This window comes from Tachyglossus aculeatus, chromosome X1 (assembly GCF_015852505.1).
Source record: "Tachyglossus aculeatus isolate mTacAcu1 chromosome X1, mTacAcu1.pri, whole genome shotgun sequence".
NCBI lineage: Eukaryota > Metazoa > Chordata > Mammalia > Monotremata > Tachyglossidae > Tachyglossus > Tachyglossus aculeatus.
This window is the reverse complement of record NC_052101.1, coordinates 129,803,055-129,815,570: the sequence shown is the minus strand read 5'-3', so window position 1 is coordinate 129,815,570 and position 12,516 is coordinate 129,803,055.

Here is a 12,516-nt window from a genome sequence, read left to right as displayed (position 1 = left end):
TATATACAGGTAAGAAGAGGTCAGAAAGCAACGGGGTCTAGTAGAAAGACCCAGGCCTGGGAATCAGAGGACTTGGGTTCCAATCCCAGCTCTACCACTTGTCTGCTGTGTGACCTCAGACAGGTCACTTCACTTCTCTGGGCCTCAGTTCCCTCACTATCAAATGGAGATGGAGACTGTGAGCCCCATGTGGGACATGAACTGTGTGAAACCTGATTAGCTTTCATAATAATAACAAATGATGACATTTGTTAAGCGCTTACTATGTGCAAAGCACGGTTCTAAGCACTTGGGGGGGGGATACAAGGTGATCAGTTTGTCCCATGTGGGGCTCACAGTCTTAATTCCCATTTTACGGATGAGGGAACTGAGGCTCAGAGAAGTTAAGTGACTTACCCAAGGTCACAAAGCAGACATGTGGTGGAGCTGGGATTAGAACCCATGATCTCTGGCTCCCAAGGCCGCGCTCTTTCCGCTGAGCCACGCTGCTTTCATCTACCTCAGTGCTCAGTAAAGTGCCTCGCACATAGAACAAATACTGTTCAAAGGCAAATTGGTCGAAGGGAGTTGCAAGGCTCACGGAAGTTTCAAGGTATTGTAGGAGAGAGGCTCTAGATCATAGCCACGTCCCTACATAACAGTGTCTCCCTCACTAACCACTGGAGCTCTCCCACTTCGTATCCGACAGACCACCACTCTCCCCGCCTTCGAAACATTATTCAAATCCAATCTCCTCCAAGTGGTCTTCCCTGACTATCCCCTCTATTTCCCCTACTCCCTCTCCTTTCTGCATCATTCTTGTGCTATAGAGAAGCAGCGTGGCTCAGTGGAAAGAGCGTGGGCTTTGGAGTTAGAGGTCATGGGTTCAAATCCTGGCTCCGCCAACTGTCAGCTGTGTGACTTTGGGCAAGTCACTTAACTTCTCTGTGCCTCAGTTACCTCATCTGTAAAATGGGGATTAAAACTATGAGCCCCCTGTGGGACAACATGATCACCTTGTAACCTCCCCAGTGCTTAGAACAGGGCTTTGCACATAGTAAGAGCTTAACAAATACCATCATTATTACTATTATTTGCACCCTTTATTCACTCCACCCTCAGCCCCACAGCACTTATGTCCATATCCGCAATATATTTCTTCACATAAATGGCTGTGTCCCCTTCTAGATTGTAAGCTCACTGTGAGCAGTGAACGTGCCTACCAAATCTGTTATATTGTACTCCCCCATTACACTTAGTATAGTGCTCTGCACATAGGAAGCGTTCAATAAATGTGATTGATTGATTTCAGAAGGCAATCCTTCCACCTTCCATTTTCTCTCTTGCCTCACTCCAAAAGAATAAGTACAAAACCTACATAGGGCAAGACCTCTAATCAGAGCCATAGATAAAAGAACCTTCAATCAATGGCATGTATTTAGCCCTTAAAATGGACTAAGCACTTGGGACAGCTCTGCCCTTACAATTCATTCATTCATTCATATTTATTGAACGTTTACTGTGTGCAGAGCACTGTACTAAGTGCTTGGAAAGTACAAGTTGGCAACATATAGAGATGGTCCCTACCCCACAGTGGACTCACAGTCTAGAAGGGGAAGACAGAGAACAAAACATATTAACAAAATAAAATAAATAGAATAAATATGCACAAAGAAAATAGAGTAATAAATTCATACAAACATATACATATATACAGGTGCTGTGGGGAGGGGAAGGAGGTAAGGTGGGGGGATGGGGAGGGGGAGGAGGGGGAGTGGAAGGAGGGGGCTCAGTCTGGGAAGGCCTCCTGGAGAAGGTGAGCTCTCAGTAGGGCCTTGAAGGGAGGAAGAGTGCTAGCTTGGAAGATGTGCGGAGGGAGGGCATTCCAGGCCAGGGGGATGACGTGGGCCGGGGGTCGATGGTGGGACAGGCGAGAACGAGGCATGGTGAGGAGATTAGAGGCAGAGGAGCAGAGGGTGCAGGCTGGGCTGTAGAAGGAGAGAAGGGAGGTGAGGTAGGAGGGGGCGAGGTGATGGAGAGCCTTGAAGCCGAGGGTGAGGAGTTTTTGTCTGATGCGCAGGTTGATTGGTAGCCACTGGAGATTTTTGAGGAGGGCAGTATCATGCCCAGAGTGTTTCTGGACAAAGACAATCCGGGCAGCGACGTGGAGTATGGACTGAAGTGGGGAGAGGCAGGAGGGTGGGAGATCGGAGAGGAGGCTGATACAGTAATCTAGACGGGATAGGATGAGAGCTTGAATGAGCAGGGTAGCGGTTTGGATGGAGAGGAAAGGGCGGATCTTGGCAATGTTGCAGAGGTGAGACCGGCAGGTGTGCAAGTACTAACCACTTGGGAGACTACAACAATGAATGGACTCTCTCCCTGCCCACAACGACCCTACAGGCACGAGGGGGGAGACAGGCATTAAAATAAATAACATAAATGACAGATGTGTACATAAGTGCTGTGGGGCTGCGGGCGGGGGGGGGGGGGGGAAGAACAAAGGGAGCAACTCAGGGTGACGCAAAAGGGAGTGAGAGAAGAGGAAAGAGGGTGCTTAGTCTGGGAGGGCCTCCTGGAGGAGATGTACCTTCAATAAGGCTTTGAACTGGGAGAGAGTAACTCTCTTCAAGAGGCAGGACGTGGATCAGGGGTCGGTGGCGAGACAGGTGAGATGGAGGCATAGTGAGAAGGTTAGCACCAGAGGAGCGGAGTGTGCGGGCTGAGTTGTAGAAGGAGAGAAGCAAGGTGAAGTAGGAGGGAGCGAGGTGGTTAAGTACTTTAAAGCCAATGGTAAGGAGTTTTTGTTTGATACGGAGTTGGATGGGAAACCACTGGATATTTTTGAGGAGTGGGGTGACATGTCCTGAACGTTTTTGTAGAAAACTTATCTGGGCAGCAGACTGAAGTAAGAACTGGAGTGGGGAGAGGCAGGAGGCTGGGAGGTCAGCTTTGGAATCTACCCCAGTGCTTAGTAAGGTGTCTGGCACGTAGTAACCGCTTAACAAATACTACTATTATGATTATTCTCATTCTATATCTAGGCCCACTTCTTGGAATCCTGTAAGCCCTTAATAAATAAGCTAATACACTTTTCACTCCCCTTCTTCCCCTTCCTCTGGTTTTCAGGTGCCTTCACTGTACTTCGACAGGCTCAGGAATCCTTCTCTCCTGAACCCTGAGAAACGGTCTTCTCGGTAACATACCCCCAAGCATCCTGCTCACCACGTCACGTTCCCCTATTTCTTCCGAAAAACCCTCCACCCTGCTCGGCAATGAATGCTCTTATTAATCATGTTTTCTAATGATTTATTTATTAGGACAAGGGGCCGGAACACCTGGCAACATTTTCCTTCACAATTAGGGTGACAGCCTCTTTGGCAAGGCCATGGATATTAATATCAAGGATAATAAATGGGGCCGAGGGAAAAGAGCGATTACTGCTCCCTGCCTTGCTGCAGGAGTGAAGTTCCTCATCCCTGACAAACACCCTGCCCTCCTGGCCTGAGGAGAAGCAGATTCCAGAACACAGTTCGGCTTTAGGACTCAGGGGGATCCCTCAATATGATAATGATAGGAATGATTATTATGGTATTTCTTAAGTTTTTACTATGGGTCGGGCCCTGCTTTAAGCTCTGAGATAGATACAAGCTAATTAGGTCAGACTCAGTCCCTGTCCCACAGGGGGCTCACGGTCTAAGCAGGAGGTAGAACAGCCATTGAATGGGACAGTCTGGGAAGACCTCTTAGAGGAGATGTGCCTTCAGTAGGGCTTTGAATGTGTGGAGAGTAATTGTCAGATGTGAGGAGAGAGGGCATTCCAGGCCAGAGACAGAAATTGGGTGAGGTGTCGGTGGCGAGAAAGGCGAGATCGAGGCACAGTGATGTTAGCATTAGAGGAGTGAAGTGCGCGGGCCCAAGTTCACAGAGCAGACAAGTGGTAGAGCTGGGATTAGAACTCAGGTCCTCTGATTCCCAGACCCGGGGTTCTCAAAGAGCAAAGACTCTGTGTGGAAAACCTCCCTTAATCATAAAACTTTCTGATGATGACAAATCGCTCAAATGACTGACATCCTGAGGAGATGCAACTACTGCCCCTAAGAATATTTGAGGTTCAGATGGGTCAGAGGATGTCACTCTGGGCTTGTTTGGTTTTCCAAAAGTGCCTTGACTTGGGAACTGTGGCAAGTGCAGTGCCTTGGACTCAGTAGATGCTCAATAAATGCCATTGATTGACTGATAAAGCACTAATCCTCTACTAAACACTGGGGAAGATACAGGAGAATCTGATCAGACCCAATCCATTTCCCACAGGGGGCTGTCAAAAGGGGTAGCAAGTATCTTATCCTCATTTTAATAATGATAATGCTACTAGTATTTATCAAGTGCTTAATATTTGCCAAGCACAGGGTGGATTCATTAGCTTGGAAAGAATCCCTATCCCTCATGGAAACAGCGTGGCTTATTTGAAAGAGCACAGGCTTGGGAGTCAGAGGTCCTGAGTTCTAATCCAAGCTCTGCCATTTGTCTGCTGTGTGACCTTGGGCATATCACTTCACTTTTCTGGGCCTCAGTTACCACATCTGTAAAATGGGGATTAAGATTGTAAGCCCCACCTGGGACAAACTGATTACCTTGTATCTACCCCAGCACTTAGAACTGTGCTAGGCACATAGTAGGCCCTTAACAAATGCCATTATTATTATTATTGAACTAACAGTTTAAGAACACATCTATTCCAAGTGGCCTTCCCAGATTTAGCTCTCTTTCCTTTTTCTTCTGCTCTTTTCTGTCATCCTTGCACTTGGATTTTCACCCTTTGTTCACCTCTCCCTCAGTCCCACAGCACTTGTGTCCATATCTGTAATTTATTTATTAATATTAATGTCTGTCTCCACCACTATCAATCAATCAATCATATTTATTGAGCACTTACTGTGTGCAGAGCACTGTACTAAGCGCTCGGGAAGTACAAGCTGGCAACATAGAGAGACAGTCCCTACCCAATAGTGGGCTCACAGTCTAGAAGGGGGAGACAGAGAACAAAACCAAACATACTAACAAAATCAAATAAACAGAATAGATAGGTACAATTAAAATAAAGAAATAAACAGAGTAATAAATATGTACAAACATATATACATATATACAGGTGCTGTGGGGAAGGGAAGGAGGTAAGATGGGGGATGGAGAGGGGGATGAGGGGGAGAGGAAAGAAGGGGCTCAGTCTGGGAAGGCCTCCTGGAGGAGATGAGCTCTCAGTAGGGCCTTGCACTAAACTGCAAGCTTGCTGTGGATGGGGAATGTGTCTACCAACTCTGTTATACTGTACTCTCTCAAGCACACAGTACAGCGCTCTGCACACAGTATGCACTCAATGGGATCGATTGATGGATTAAGAGGAAGGACAGGAATAATAATAATAATGGCATATTATCCTCCATTTTATAGATGAGAAAACCTACACCCAGAAAGATTAAGTGACTTGCTTAAAGGTTCCTTAGGAAAAGAATTTAGGACTCAGGGGGAGCCCTCAATATGATAATAATAAGAATAATGATTATGGTATTTGTTAAGTTTTTACTATGGCTCAAGCACTGCTCTAAGCCCTGAGGTAGATACAAGCTAATCAGGTCATGTCAGTCCCTGTCCCACAGGAGGCTCGTGGTCTAAGCAGGAGGTAGAACACCCACTGAATTCCCATTTTACAGATGAGGAAACTGGGGCGCAGAGTTTAGTGACTTCATTCAGTTGTATTTATTGAGCATTCAGTGTGTGTAGAGCACTGTAGTAGGTACTTGGGAGAATACAGCACAAGCAGGACAGTGACAGAATCTGGGTCTCCCGACCCTCAATCAGTTTCCACGCCTTTTCCACAAGGCTATACTACCTTCCTGTTGAGGAAAATGAATAATAATAATTGTGGTCTTTGTTAAGCACTTATAATATGGTAAATACTGTACTCAATGCTGATGAAAGTACAAGATCATCAGGTTGGACACAGTCTTCAAAATACATGTGACTCACTCTCTAAAGGCAAGGGGGCACCGATATTTAACCCCCATTTTACAGGGGAAGAAATTGAGGTCCAGAAAAGCAAAGTGACTTACCCAAGGTCACACAGAAGGTGATAGTGATAGAGTTGTACATATGAGTTGTAGAGATAGTGTAGAGATAGTGATAGAGTTGTACATACATACTATGGTTGTACATATTTATTACTCTATTTATTTATTTATTTATTTATTTTACTTGTACATTTCTATCCTACTTATTTTATTTTGTTGGTATGTTTGGTTCTGTTCTCTGTCTCCCCCTTTTAGACTGTGAGCCCACTGTTGGGTAGGGACTGTCTCTATGTGATGCCAATTTGTACTTCCCAAGCGCTTAGTACAGTGCTCTGCACATAGTAAGCGCTCAATAAATACGATTGATTGATTGATTGATTGATTGAGTGATAGTCAGGTCCTCTGACTCCCAATCCTGTCCTTTTTCCATTAGGCCACACTGCCACCCTCCCCTTCTTGCCTAGGGTAATGCTTAGGGAAGGCAGATTTTGTGGCATCCTGGCTCTCCCCAAATCCTGGAAATGGGAATCTGAGTGGGAAACCCTCAGGGTTGCCAACGGAAGAAAGCACCTGCTTTAATAAAGAGCCACTTAAAGAGCTAACAGGCAATCAGACCGCTCCCCTAGCAGGTTCCAATTGCCGTACACGGGAAGTGTGAGCTCCCTGAGAGGAGAACAGATGTTCTGGCTTTTATTTAATAGAGCTGCAGTCAGAGAGGACTGTAAGAACTCAGCGCTGTCTATCAAGATGTGGCTTGTAATGTTTAATAACTTTAAAAGGCTTTGTGGTTTGGGCAAAACGGGTGAATCTTGGATTTAGAACGAGTGAAGCTGTTGGACCTTGGACCTTTCTCGCTCCGCTACCAATAATTCACCTGGACACGGATAGTAGAAGCAGGCTGGGCTTGCATGGGCCCAAAGCTAAGTCTGAACACCATCTCCTTGCCCTCTGTCTCCAAAAATCAGCCTCTCCACATGTTCCCTAGTTTCTCTTGCTCCGTTCGGAGTGCTGGAGACAAGTAGGACTTTTTTTTTTCTAATGGTATTTGTTAAGTGCTTGCTATGTGCTAGGCACTCTGCTAAGGGCTGGGGTAGATACAAGGTTGTTCACAGTCCATATCCCACATAATGATAATATTAATAATGGTATTATTAGTATTACTAATAATACGAATTAGTATAATAATAGTAGTATTAGTAGTATTAACAATAGTATTTGTTAAAAGCTCACTATGTGTCAGAGACTGTACTAAGTGCTGGAGTGGATACAAGCAAATTGAGTTGGACACAATCCCTGTTCCATGTGGGGCTCACAGTCTCAATCCCCATTTTACAGATGAGGTAACTGAGGCACAGAGAAATAAAGTGACTTGCCTAAGGACACAAAGCAGACAAGTGGCAGAGCTGGGATTAGAACCCATGACCTACTGACTCCTAGGTCCGTATCCACTATGCCATTGTGCTTCTCATGGGGCTCACAGTCTTAATCCCCATTTTACAGATGAGGGAACTGAGGTCCAGGGAAGTGAAGTGACCTGCCCAAAGTCACACAGCAGATGAGTGGTGGAGCCGGGATTAGAACCCTGGTCCTCTGACTCTCAGGTCTGGGCTCTATCTGCTAGATCATGCTGCTTCTCATGACCTAGTGAACGTGTAGCGTTCAGCTCACTGTGAGCAGGGAATGTGTCTACCAACTCTGTAATAGTGTCCTCTCCCAAGGGCTTCGTACAGTACTACACACACACACATAAACACACCGTGTAAATGTTATTAATAATAAAAATAAGTATGGTATTTATTAAGTGCTTACTATGTGCAAGGCATTGTACTAAGCATTGGGGTGGATACAAGCAACGTGTTCAATAAATACACTTGATCGATTGATCCTGATTTGCTCAGCCTGCTTCTTCTCATATCCCTATTTGTCCTCCTATCAATCAAGCAAACAGTCATATTTATTTAGCACTCTCTGTATGCAGAGAAATCAATCAATCGGTGGTACATGAGTGCCTACTATGTGCAGAGCACTGTTTCAAGTGCTTGGGAGAATACAATAAAACAGAATTGGTAGACAAGGGTCCCTACCCTAGTATATGACCACTAATGCTCTGCACACAGTAAACGACTACTATTACGACTGCTACTACCACCACTACTACTTCTCTAACTACTACTACCTTCAAGGAGCTTACAGTCTGCTCTCATCATCTTAAAAATAATTTCTATCTGCCTGTTTTCCCCACCAGAATGTAAACTCCTGGAAGGCAGGGAAAGGGTGAATAGCTTCTATTGTCCTCTCCCAAGCACTTAGTACAGAACAGTGGCTCCTCAATTAATACCATTTTGGATTGACTGACTGACTGGTTGGAAGAGACCACCATGAATACAATGGTGACACCTCACCACCACCACTTGCAATAGCGTCATCACAGAAAGCAACATTAAAATCATAGTTCCTCCAAAAGGCCTTCCCCGACTAAGCCCTCATTTCCTCTTCTCCCACTCCTTTCTGCACCGTCCTTGCACTTGGATTTGTACCCTTCATTTACCCCTCCCACATCACTTACACACCCGAGAAGCAGCTCACTCATAAGCTGCACTGATAAGAAGCAGCATGGCCTAGTGGATAGAGCACAGGCCTGGGAGTCAGAAGGGCCTGGGTTCTAATCCTGGCTCTGCCACTTGTCTGCGGTGTGGCCCTGGCCAAGTCACTTCACTTGTCTGTGCCTCAGTTACCTCATCTGTAAAACTGGAATTGACCATTCATTCATTCATTCAATCGTATTTATTGAGCACTTACTGTGTGCAGAGCACTGTACTAAGCGCTTGGGAAGTACAAGTTGGCAACATATAGAGACGGTCCCTACCCAATAGCGGGCTCACAGTCTAGAAGGGGGAGACAGACAACAAAACAAAACATATTAACAAAATAAAATTAATAGAATAAATATGTACAAATAAACTAAATAAATAAATAGAGTAAGAAATATGTACAAACATATATACAGGTACTGTGGGGAGGGGAAGGGGGTAAGGTCAGGGGATGGGGAGGAGGGGGAGAGGAAGGAGGGGGCTCAGTCTGGGAAGGTCTCCTGGAGGAGGTGAGCTCTCAGTAGGGCTTTGAAGAGAGGAAGAGAGCTAGCTTGGCGGATGTGCGGAGGGCCAGGGGGATGACGTGGGCCGGGGGTCGACAGTGGGACAGGTGAGAACGAGGCACGGTGAGGAGATTAGCGGCAGAGGAGTGGAGGGTGTGGGCTGGGCTGTAGAAGAAGAGAAGGAAAGTGAGGTAGGAGGGGGTGAGGTGATGGAAAGCCTTGAAGCCAAGGGTGAGGAGTTTTTGCCTGATGCTTAGGTTGATTGGTAGCCACTGGAGATTTTTGAGGAGGGGAGTAACATGCCCAGAGTGTTTCTGCGCAAAGACAATCCGGGCAGCGGCGTGAAGAAGTATGGATTGAAGTGGGGAGAGACAGGAGGATGGGAGATCAGAGAGAAGGCTGATGCAGTAATCAGAGAGTTGCAGGCTGATGCAGACTGTGAGCCCCATGTGGGACAGGGACTGTGTCCAACCCAATTTGCTTGTATCTATCCCAGCGCTTAGTTCAGTGCCTAGCTCACAGTAAGTGGTTAACAAATCCCACAATTATTATTATTATTTATTACATATCCATAATTTATTCATTTCCATTAATGTCTCTCTCCCCCTCTAGACTGTAAACTTGTTGTGGGCAGGGAGCGTGTCTGCCAACTCTGTTGAATTGTACTCTCCCAAGAGCTTAGCACAGCATTCCACACACCGTAAGCATTCAATAAATATGACTGATTGATTGTTCAACTACGTGCTGATTGCAGTCATGCTACATGCCCCCCCGCCCCCCACCATCAGGAAACTACAGCACAAATCTCATTCAGCTATTCATTCAATCATATTTATTGAGCACTTACCGTGTGTGGAGTGCTATACTAAGCGCTTGGAAAGTACAATTCAGCAACAGAGACAATCCATGTTGCTGCCATCTTGTAAATGGAAAGTAAATCAATCAACCAATCCATAGTATTGATGAAGTGCCTGTGAGCCCTTTTACTAAGCACAAAAGAGGAAGAAGACAGGAACTCTGGCCTGGGGGACCTTACGCTCGAACCCAGGACAGGAACACAAAAAGAGTGAAACACAGTGGGGAGCAGTTCGGGGGTCTCCTAAGACCCGAGTGGGGAGAGTGGAGTTGTGGTCGGATAACCTTGGGTTCAATCACTGCATGTTCCCAAGTTCCCCATTTGTGGCCACTGTGGTTCCCCAGCTCAGGAAAAGAAGGAAAAGCTTTATTTAACATCCAGGTCCTCAGGCAGATCCTTTCACTTCCTTCGCCCTCGTCAGCGCCGCTGCAGAGAAATGGGACATCTGGTGATTCACCAAGCCAGAGACGTTGGGAAAAGCCGAAAATTCCTCAGAGAGCAAACAACATCTGTTTGATAGGCGATGAAATATAAACCAGTAATAAACTCATTTGAACAACAACAAAAGAAAGGGTTCTGGAAATGCTGATTCTTCATTTTGGGCTAGTATACTGTTGTAAATGTATTTGACAAGCACAAAAATCCGTGTTTGGAAAAGCAATGGGTCCCTAGTGTAGGGGTAGAATTGAGGAGAGAGGAGCAGGAATAGTAGCCAAAAGAGACATTTTAAATTACACCCCACACACACCCCACACATACACACAACCAGGACAGCCACATTGCCTGTGAGAGAAGGGTTGGATAACCTGGGAAGAACTTGGAAAATTAGTTTTGATTCAACAGCAACTGACTTTCTCATCACAAATGGCAATATTAGGTTCCCTGAAGGAGTGCAGAAACCTACAAAAGCACAGATGATCAAACAGCAATGAAGAGTTATTACACTCCAGTGGCAAGGGATTTCTACTTGTACTTCACATGTTAGTACAAGTCGAGCTAGACTTGCCCCATTCAAAATGTGACAGGATAAACATTGCTCAGGGCGACACTGGGATTAATAAGCTTTTTAAAAAAAACCTGAGACATTAAGAAAACCATCGTGAAAAAGAATCAAGCTAATGTACGAAAGGGAGGCAGGATAGAAAGCGTAATTAACATTTGGCCTTCAAGACTATAAAAAGCAGAGCCAATTTTTAATCTCAGTATTTGTGACTCTGAATGCTAAAATGGATAAAATCTTTGACATCTTCCAGTGCAACTATTAGGACTAATAAAGCCTCTCTGAGACGGGCGAGGTTTGCCACATTGTGAGAAAACATTTCCACCTGGGTTCTTCCTCCTGGCTTCTGGGTCCTTTTTTTTTGTCAGAGTGTGACTTCAAGGGCCTGCTTATGCTATCGTATCCTGCCTTTCAGTGTGATCTAGGGCAGAGCCTCTCAAGGAGCTGTATTTCTTCTATATTCTTTTAATTTAGACTTTAGGATACCTTCAAAGCATTTTCTCCCTCCTGCCATTTGGGAAGCACTTACTGTGTGCTGCAATTTTAGTGCTATTTTTTTTTTTAGTGGTATTTGTTAAACACTTAGTTTGCTCCGGTCACTCTACTAAGCGCTGGGGTAGATACAAGATGACCAGGTTGGACGCAGTCCATGTCCCACGTGGGGCTCCAAGTCTTAGTCTCCATTTGACAGATGAGGTAATTAATACACAGAGAAGCAAAGTGACTTCCCCAAGGTCACGGAGCAGGCAAGTGGTGGAGCCAGAATTAGAACCTCTGATTTAGATTGGGAGCCCCATACAGGACAGGGACTGTGTCCAACCGAATTAATTTCCATCTATTCCAGAGCTTAGAACAGTGTTTGACACATAGTAAGCACTTAACCCCCTCTCAGAGTCACACCTGGAGAGTTTCCAGTACTACAGGAGGGAGAGTTGAGCAGAGGCCTGTCCATTCCATTCCTAGCTTGGGCAGTGGCTAGCGAGTGGAAGGCAATCTGCTACAAGTCAAAATTCACCCGTGCTGGGCTGCAGTGGCACGTAAGAGAGTCAAGGGCAGAGACTCATTTTCTGCGCTGAAGGAGGCCATGGTAAATCACTTCCAGATTTTTACCAAGAAAACTCTATAGATGCACTACCAGACTGATTGCAGATGGAAGTGGGGGGTTCTGGGAGACGTATCCATAGTGTCGCTATGGGTCAGACACGACTCGACAGCATAAGACAATAGCAACAACAATGAGCACTTAAAAAATGCCATAAAACAAAAATCCAGGTCCTTCTGACTCCCAGGCCTGGGCTCTAACCACAAAGCCACGCTGCTATTCATGCTGCCACTTGGGGGAGTACAGCAGATTCATTCATTCATTCAATCGTATTTATTGCGGGCTCACTGTGTGCAGAGCACTGTACTAAGCGCTTGGAAAGTACAATTCAGCAACAAATAGCAGGTGCAAGATTCTCGTTGCCTGCCCTTGAGGAGCTTACAATTTAATAGAGGAGAGAGATGGACATTGTTTCTA